Here is a 9,448-nt window from a genome sequence, read left to right as displayed (position 1 = left end):
ATGGTGGAGAGGTGTAAGCGGATGTTATCAACTTTTTGTTTGAAGAAATTGATGTGCATATTGCACCTCTCATCGGTGGCCTCAGAGTGGGCAGGTGAAGGAGGTTTGAGAAGGTGATTTATATTTGAAAAAAGTTTTTTGGGGTTCCTGGAGCTGTTGCTGATGATAGTGGAATAGAACCTGGACCGTACAACCTTCAGAGCTTCTGCATACGCCCTCTTGTGTTCCCTGTAAACCTGTTTATGGACAGTCAGCCCAGAGGCCTTGAGCCGTCGCTCAAGGACACGCCCAGCCGCCTTCATTTTTCACAGTTCGCAGGTGTACCAAGGTGCTGAGCACGACAATGAGACGGACCTGGATGTTAAGGGGGCATGGAAGTCCAGGAGACTGCTCAGGGACTGGTTGTAAAAATCCACAAGGTCAGCAACAGAGAGGGAGCTGGTAGGGTCAGAGGAGAGAAGTTTAAGGTCCAGGGCCAAGGCATCCACGTTTATGTTCTTCAGATTTCTGAAATGGATCTGTCGTTTTAGTTTGGTATGGGGGGGAAAGAAAGGGCAGCTCCATTGACACTACTTTGTGGTCTGAAACACCAAGATCATATACCTGTAGGTTACTGGTTAAGGCAGAGTTTGAAATGACCAGGTCAAATGTGTTACCCCTGGAATGTGTGGGGACATCAACATGTTTTTGTAGATTGAGAGAATCTAGCAGCTCAAGGAAATTAGCAGTGAGATAACCTGTGGGATTGTCAACATGAATATTTATATCTCCTAGGATTATGAAGTTGGCAGAGGTAGCACAGAGTGTTGTGAGAAGATCAGTCATTTCCGGGATGAAGGCAGAGTTGGGTTTTGGAGGTCGGTAGATAAGGAGAACAGTCATGGGAAAAGGAGGCTTATATTTAAATGCAAGGCACTCGCAGGAAGATGTTGCAGGTATCAAGATAGGGGACAACCCCAAATCCTGACGGTGGATGATAGCTAAGCCACCACCATGCCCAGTGCTGCGAGCTGCCTCCAAGTAACTGTAGCCAGCTGGACAGGCTTCATTTAGGGCAGAGTAAACCTCTGACTGGTGCCATGTTTCTGTCAGACACATGAAGTCAAGTCCTTTCTCCCTGATGAGTTCTTCAATCAGTGTGGCTTTATTGCAGATGGATTGAGAGTTAAACAGTTCAAATTTGACCAATGACTGTGGGGTAAATCTCTGTACAGGTCGCAAAACATTCAAATCCACTCCACGCAGCTTAGAATCCACTCTCCAAAATAAATCCAGCTGGGGATGTGAGAATCTCGCGGTGTTTCTCTCAATAGCTCGGGTGTTTCCCATGCTGGAGTGCAACAACAACAACAACAACATTTATGTATATAGCACATTTTCATACAAAAAGTAGCTCAAAGTGCTTTACATAATGAAGAAAAGAAAAATAAAAGACAAAATAAGAAATTAAAATAAGGCAACATTAGTTAACATAGAAAAGGAGTAAGGTCCGATGGCCAGGGTGGACAGAAAAAACAAAAAAAAAAAAAAACTTCAGGAAGGTGGAGAAGAAAATAAAATCTGCAGGGGGTTCCAGGCCACGAGACCACCCAGTCCCCTCTGGGCATTCTACCCAACATAAATGAAATAGTCCTCTTTGTATTTAGGGTTCTCACGGAGTCACTTGATGCTGATGGTCATACAGACTTCTGGCTTTTAATCCATCCATCATTTTGGAACATCATGGTACTTAGAGTTGATTGCGCCACCACCAAAAGGACACCGGAAAAGGAAACAGAAGAGAGAGTAGGGGTTAGTACAGATTTTAGAGCCACCATGAATAGTTATTATAGTGAACTGGATATACAGAGTATCAGGATTAAATTACAGTGAATTTATGAGAAGGCCATGTTAAAGTAATGTATTTTCAGCAGTTTTTTAAAGAGCTCCACTGTATTAGCCTGGCGAATTCCTACTGGCAGGCTATTCCAGATTTTAGGTACATAACAGCAGAAGGCCGCCTCACCACTTCTTTTAAGTTTTGCTCTCATTCTAAGGAGACACTCAATTGAGGATCTGAGGTTGCGATTTGGAATATAAGATGTCAGACATTCCGATATATAAGATGGAGCAAGATTATTTAAGGCTTTATAAAACATAAGCAGAATTTTAAAGTCAATCCTGAAAGACACAGGTAACCAGTGTAGTGACATCAAAACTGGAAAGATGTGCTCGGATTTTCTTTTCCTAGTTAGGATTCTAGCAGCTGCATTCTGCACTAGTTGCAAACGATTTATGTCTTTTTTGGGTAGTCCTGAGAGAAGTGCGTTACAGTAATCTAGTCCAGGGGTGGGCAGATTCAGTCCTGGAGGGCCGCAGTGGCTGCAGGTTTTTGCTCCAACCCAATTTCTTAATAAGAAGCCCTTATTGCTCAAGTAACACTTCAGCTTCACTTTAGTTGTCTCGCTCGTTAAGATTTTCAACCCTTATTGCTTATTTTAGTTTTAAACAGTTGTATTCTTGGTGTTTAATTGCTCCTAATTAGCAGTAACATGCAAATGACAAAAGAGACCAGCATTTCTCCATTTAGCTTGTTTTCATTTACACCTGTGTGTATTTATCACGCACTATTTGGTTTAATTAAATACTTGGAAGGAAAGTGAAGAGAAAAAAGTGAAGCACAGAGAATTACTCATCTGTTTTAGACTTCAAATCATTTGGATGATATCCTTAGAAAGGAAAATAAATCTAGGATATGAGAATGACCTGACATGGCAGAGTTAAAGCACTAGCAAGCCATGCAATTAAATAATTGACAAGGATTGGTTTTTAATTAAGCAACTGGGTTGGAACAAAAACCTGCAACCACTGCGGCCCTCCAGGACTGAATCTGCCCACCCCTGATCTAGTCAACTGAAAACAAGCGCATGAACTCATTTCTCAGCATTTTTCAATGATATAAGAGGTCTAACTTTTGCTATGTTTCTTAAGTGAAAAAATGCTGTCCTAGTGATCTAATTAATATGCCATTTAAAATTTAGATTACAGTCAACAGTTACCCCTAAGCTTTTTACCTCCATTTTGACATTTAATCTAATGCTTCCAGTTTATTTCTAATAGCCTCATTGTATCCATTATAGCCAATCACTAAGATTTCAGTTTTCTCTTTATTTAACTTGAGAAAGTTACTATTCATCAATTCTGAAATACAAGTCAGACATAGTGTTAGTGAATCAAGAGATTTGGGGTCATCAGGTGCAATTGATAAATACAGTTGTGTGTCATCAGCATAGCTGTGGTAGCTCACGTTGTGCCCTGAGATAATCTGACCTAACGGAAGCATGTAGATTGAGAAGAGCAGTGGACCCAGGATAGAGCCTTATGAACACCATATAGAATATCATGTGTCTTTGAGTTGTAATTACCACAACTAACAAAGAATTTTCTCCCTGCCAGGTAGGATTCAAACCAATTTAAGACACTGCCAGAGAGGCCCACCCACTGACTAAGGCGATTTATAAGAATATTATGATCAATGGTGTCAAATGCGGCACTCAGATCTAAGAGGATGAGAACAGATAAACGACCTCTGTCTGCATTTATCCACAAGTCATTTACTACTTTAACGAGTGCAGTTTCTGTGCTGTGATTTGTTCTAAATACATAAGGGTAGTCTGTCAGTTCTGCGATCCAAATTCAAAGTGTTAGGTGCTAAGCTGAGGAGCAGAACTGACAAGGTAGTCTTCTCTGAAGTTCTGCCTGTGCCACGTGCCAGTCCTGGTAAGATTGAGGAGATTAGAAGGCTTAACGCGTGGCTCAAATCTTGGTGCAGGGTAGAAGGGTATAGGTTTATGGGGCATTGGGACTCCTTTTGGAACAGATGGGACCTGTTCCGCCGTGACGGGTTATATCTGAACTGGAGGGGCACCAATGTATTAGGGAGGCGTATGTGTAGGCTAGTTGAGGATTGTTTAAACTAGGGAATGGGGGGGGGGGCAGGGAGTTTAGGACAGGCCAGGTTTAGATCTATACATGGAAGCAGAAACAATGGTGTAGAAACAAGAATGCATAGTAATGTAAATTCTAAGCAAACATTTAAATGTAGAAGGAGTAATACATTAAAAATAGCTTGCCTTAATGCTAGAAGTATCAAAAATAAGGCAAGTGAGTTGGAGTTATATGTAGCAGAGCATAATTATGATATTATAGCAATAACAGAAACCTGGCTAAATAACAAAGATGGGGATGAGTGTAACATAGAGGGAAACACATTTTTTAGGAAGGATAGACAGAACAGAAAAGGAGGTGGGGTTGCTGTTTATGCCAAGCAGGATTTAAATGTAAGTCTTCTTCAGTTGGATGATGAGCCCCATCTTAGTGAGGACATGTGGCTTCGCCTGGAAAATACACATATTTTTAGTAATATCAAAAAGGCAAGTTTACAGGGAGATATTATAGTCATGGGGGACTTTAATTATCCAAATATTAAGTGGGATAACCTTACAGATGGCGGAGTACAAGAGCAGGAGTTTTTAGAAGTAATCAATGACTGTTTTGAACACAGCATGTTAAAGCACCAACACGGGGTGAAGCCTGTCTGGATTTAGTATTTTGTAATAATCAGGATAGAATTGAGGTGTAGAGGTGATTGAACCACTAGGGTCAAGTGACCATAATGTAATACAATTCTCAGTATTTTGTAAGAGTGCAGATGCAAAGACTAAAATTGTTAAGTTGAACTTAGGTAGGCTAATTTTGAGCAGATGCGACAAAGTCTAAGTAGGATACACTGGGATAAGCTTTTAAGTGTGGAGACAGTCGAGGAGCAGTGGAACAGGTTTAAAAATGTTTTACATGTAATGCAGGACAGATACATCCCTAAATTTGGAATTAATAGGAAACGAAAAAAAACTCCACGGTGGATTAATAAAGATTTAAAAAAGAAGCTGCAAAGGAAAAAACTGCTTTATAAGGCAGATAAGACTAATGACTGCAAAGTGAATCGTAGAGCGTATGAGAACATGAGGGCAACCATTAAGAAGGATATCAGGAAGGCTAAAAGACAGTTGGAGAGGAATATAGCAGACAAGGTGAAAGAAGACCCTAAGAGATTCTTTCAGTATTTTAGTAGTAAAAGAACAGTCAAGGAGGAGGTCAAGTGCATCAGGAATAGTAAAGGGGGATTAAAAGATACAGACAGTGAAATAGCGGATGCCTTAAACTTACATTTTTCTGAGGTGTTTACAAGTGAGCAAGTGGATAACCTCCCAGAGGTAACAGGGACTACTAAGGAGGTACTGAGGGATTTGGAAATTGTAAAGGGAGAAGTGCTGCTCAGATTAAATAAACTGAAATCAAACAAATCACCAGGACCAGATAATATTTATCCTCATGTTCTTAAGGAGGCTAGTGAGTACTTATATAAACCCTTGACGCATATTTTAGGAAGTCACTGCGCACTGGAGAGATTCCGAAGGACTGGAAAATGGCAAATATCATCCCATTATATAAAAAGGGTGACAGGGCAGATCCAAGCAACTATAGGCCAGTAAGCTTAACGTGCATCACAGGAAAATTAATGGAAGGAATTATTAAGGATAAGATTGAGCAACACCTGGCAAGGACAGGAGTTATTCTAGCAAGTCAGCATGGGTTCAGAAGAGGGAGGTCGTGTTTTACTAACATGCTGGAATTCTATGAGGAGGCAACAAAAGGATACGATCAAAGTGGAGTTTATGATATTATTTATCTGGACTTTCAGAAAGCATTTGATAAGGTGCCACATGAGAGGTTGGGCATCAAATTAAAAGAGGTGGGAGTTCAGGGTGATGTTTGTAGATGGTGCAGAATTGGCTCAGACAAAGGAAGCAGAGGGTGATGGTGCGAGGAACCTCATCAGAAGTGGCCGATGTTAAGAGTGGTGTTCCACAGGGGTCAGTGCTAGGGCCGCTGCTATTGTTAATATATATAAATGATTTAGATAGTAATATAAGTAACAAGCTGGTTAAGTTTGCAGATGATACCAAGATAGGTGGATTAGCAGATAATTTGGAATCTGTTATCATTACAGAAGGACTTGGATAGCATACAGGCTTGGGCAGATTTGTGGCAGATGAAATTTAATGTCAGTAAATGTAAAGTATTGCACATTGGAAGTAAAAATGTTAGGTTTGAATACACAATGGGCGGTCAGAAAATCGAGAGTACACCTTATGAGAAGGATTTAGGAGTCATAGTGGACTCTAAGCTATTGACTTCACGACAGTGTTCAGAAGCCATTAAGAAGGCTAGCAGAATGTTAGGATATATAGCACGATGTGTGGAGTACAAGTCCAAGGAGGTTATGCTCAACCTTTATAAGGCACTGGTGAGGCTTCATCTTGAGTACTGTGTGCAGTTTTGGTCTCCAGGCTACAAAAAGGACATAGCAGCGCTAGAAAAGGTCCAGAGAAGAGCGACTAGGCTGATTCCAGGGCTACAGGGGTTGAATTTGAGGAAAGATTAAAAGAGCTGAGCCTTTACAGTTTACGCAAAAGAAGATTAAGAGGTGACATTATTGAAGTGTTTAAAATTATGAAGGGAATTAGTGCAGTGGATTGAGACTGTTATTTTAAAATGAGTTCATCAAGAACACAGGGACACAGTTGGAAACTTGTTAAGGGTAAATTTCGCACAAACATTAGGAAGTTTTTCTTTACACAAAGAACGATAGCAACTTGGAATAAGCTACCAAGTAGTGTGGTAGACAGTAAGACGTTAGGGTCTTTCAAAACTCGACTTGATGTTTTCTTGGAAGAAATAAGTGGATAGTACTGGCGAGCTTTGTTGGGCTGAATGGCCTGTTCTCGTCTAGTGTGTTCTAATGTTCTAAAAAGAGATCTCACGATACTTCCAGATTTAATAGTAGTTGAAGCGACGGTGCTCTGATGACGCGTGAAACGTGCGACAGGTGATCAGAAAGATGGAATATTGGGAGCAGAGCACTTTGGCTGGTTATGGAAGATGAACTTTCGACCGGAGCCTCTATGACTGTAACGAGGACGGCGAAGGAGTCCAAGTTCTTTAATGATAGGGATGTTAATTTCAGGAGTGGTTGTGGGATTAAGTCAGCGAAGTTGTGAGCTGGAATAACTGAACGCCATTCTGACCGAAGAAGGGAGAGATGCTCTCCAGACAGCGCCGTAAAATCCACGGCAGACGGTAAAACAGTATATCCGGGCAACAAGTGAGTAGTCAGCTAAAACTTAATAAAACTTGGTAAAATCCGTTAAAACCCACGGCAGACGGTAAAACAGTACAAAAAAGTACGAAACTTTCTAACTAAAAACTAAACTAACAACTAAAAGTAAAACAATAAATTAGTAATATTAAACTCAGAGGGAGAAGCGGCGAACATTCAACGCCAGCGTCCTCTCCACCATGTCAACTCAATATCTCTTCCTTGTTCTTGTTTTGTTGAGCCTTCGACTAGTGGCTGTGTTCATCCTGCACCTTTTATCGCGAAGAAATCTTGTAAGAAACCGAAGACGGCGCCGCTGTGAAAGTAAAGGAGTTTTTTTGTCATCTGTCTCCGTGAAGGATATTCGTTCCTGTACCTCCGCAGGATCCGGCTGGATGAGGCCCCGGCCTGCCGTGTCAAAGAATTCTCTCTCAGATGTACCCCGATGGGCACACAAGGTCGGGCCAGCCTTCGCACCCCAGCACCAGTTAAAATGGATTAACGAAAGGCAGATCATTGGCAAACGAGAAGGATTTCTGCACGGAGAGAATTGTGATCATTCACTTTTTAACGGAGACACCCGGGCTGCAAGCCGGTGAGTTAAGCCATTTCCTAACGTTTTAAATTCCCCCAGGCTCTCTAGTCGCTACTGTTTAAAATATATTTTCGTCTTGTGTTTATCGCCTGATGTCTTAACAGTCTTTGAACTCGAGCTGTTCGGATTACATGGACGCAGTGCGCGTTGTGGTTTACAGACCGCCTCGACACCGCGCCGATTTTACATTAAAATATGACTTTCGTCTTATTACTGGGGGCTTTCATTTCCAGGTCTGTTGTCGTGTAAGTTATTGGTAAAGGACTTTGTAGATCGTAGTGATTGTTGACGGTCGCACATTCCGGGGTTTTAATGTTCGCTGTTTGTGTTCCTCTGAGCCCCTGGCTGTTTTAGTGGATTTGTCTTTTATTTGTCACACAACTTGTAGAGTTACTTGTCGCAGTTCTCGCATTGTTGAACCCTTTACTGCCTCGCAGTTTCTAATGCATTTAGGGGCGTTGTTCCCACATTAGGACATTCATTGACAATCTTTTTTTTTTTTTTTTTTTGTGCGTTTTTTGCACTAAAATATGAGATCCAATCGCTCCTGTCAAAATGCTCCATCCCAAGCCTAAAATCGGAGCCCCGTGCTCTGAGGCAGGTCGGGGGTTGGGGGGCTGCGCGTAGGTTAAAAAGCACAACCGCCAGGTGTTTCTTTAAATTAAAAAAAAATAGTCTGTCCCATCACTAGAGGGCACTTGAAGATTCAAAATCAAAATATTGTGACGTCCCGTCGAATAAACACACTCGGGAGCCGCTTGTCCGGGGGAGTCTTCCAAATGGCGACTGGCTTTTTATTGAATATGCCGCGATATAAACGGTGCCCTACCGCCGCCCTTTGTCTGGGTCACGGGGACACCTCCAAAATAACAAAGATAATTCACTTTCGCCCTATCTACCTCTTTAACTGTTCACTCCCTTCACCACTTGGGGCGGTCTTCCTGTCGCTCCCATAGACCTAGAATTATTCAATTGTATCCAATTGTATCCGGCTGCAGGTCGCAGACTCGGCCTTCCACGCCTCCTGCCTCCACACCACGCCCCCAGCATTCGCGTCCGTCCTCTGTCACATCGCTTTCATTGAAAAACTAGTAACGTTGATTTACCATGTAACCCTAACAGACGATATTAATATGACTTCCTGCAATCACGAGGCAAGAATCCGAGTTGCTCTTTATGGTATTACTGTCGTGTTTACTTTTAGAAACAAAAAACAGTTTTATAATTCATGAGTCAGGATTCGATAGTTAAAAGAAAGAGGGCATAACATATTTTTAGATTAAGGAAACCCCATACTAAATATGAATGTGGATGCTCTAACTGCTATTATAGTGAATTCTGTCATTCAAAATATTTGAAATTATTTTTATGGTACTTTTGTACTAAACGGCATGTCTGACATTATTACTGGAACCTCGTTCAATAAAGGAGAATTCAATTAATGACATAAATTTATTATGTTACAAAATAAATGATGATCAATAACACAACAAAGCAATCAACAGGCATGAAAATGAAGGTCTAAACTTTCGAGTTCAAAAGAAACTTTTAAAATTGTTTATATTGAACAATTTTTTAAATGATCCAGCTTACTAATACAGTTCATACTTTCATTTCCATTGTCTTTCTTGAATTGTGTTTTCTTAATTTTGTTC

Source organism: Erpetoichthys calabaricus, chromosome 4 (genome assembly GCF_900747795.2).
Source record: "Erpetoichthys calabaricus chromosome 4, fErpCal1.3, whole genome shotgun sequence".
Lineage (NCBI taxonomy): Eukaryota > Metazoa > Chordata > Cladistia > Polypteriformes > Polypteridae > Erpetoichthys > Erpetoichthys calabaricus.
This window is presented reverse-complemented; position numbering follows the sequence as displayed.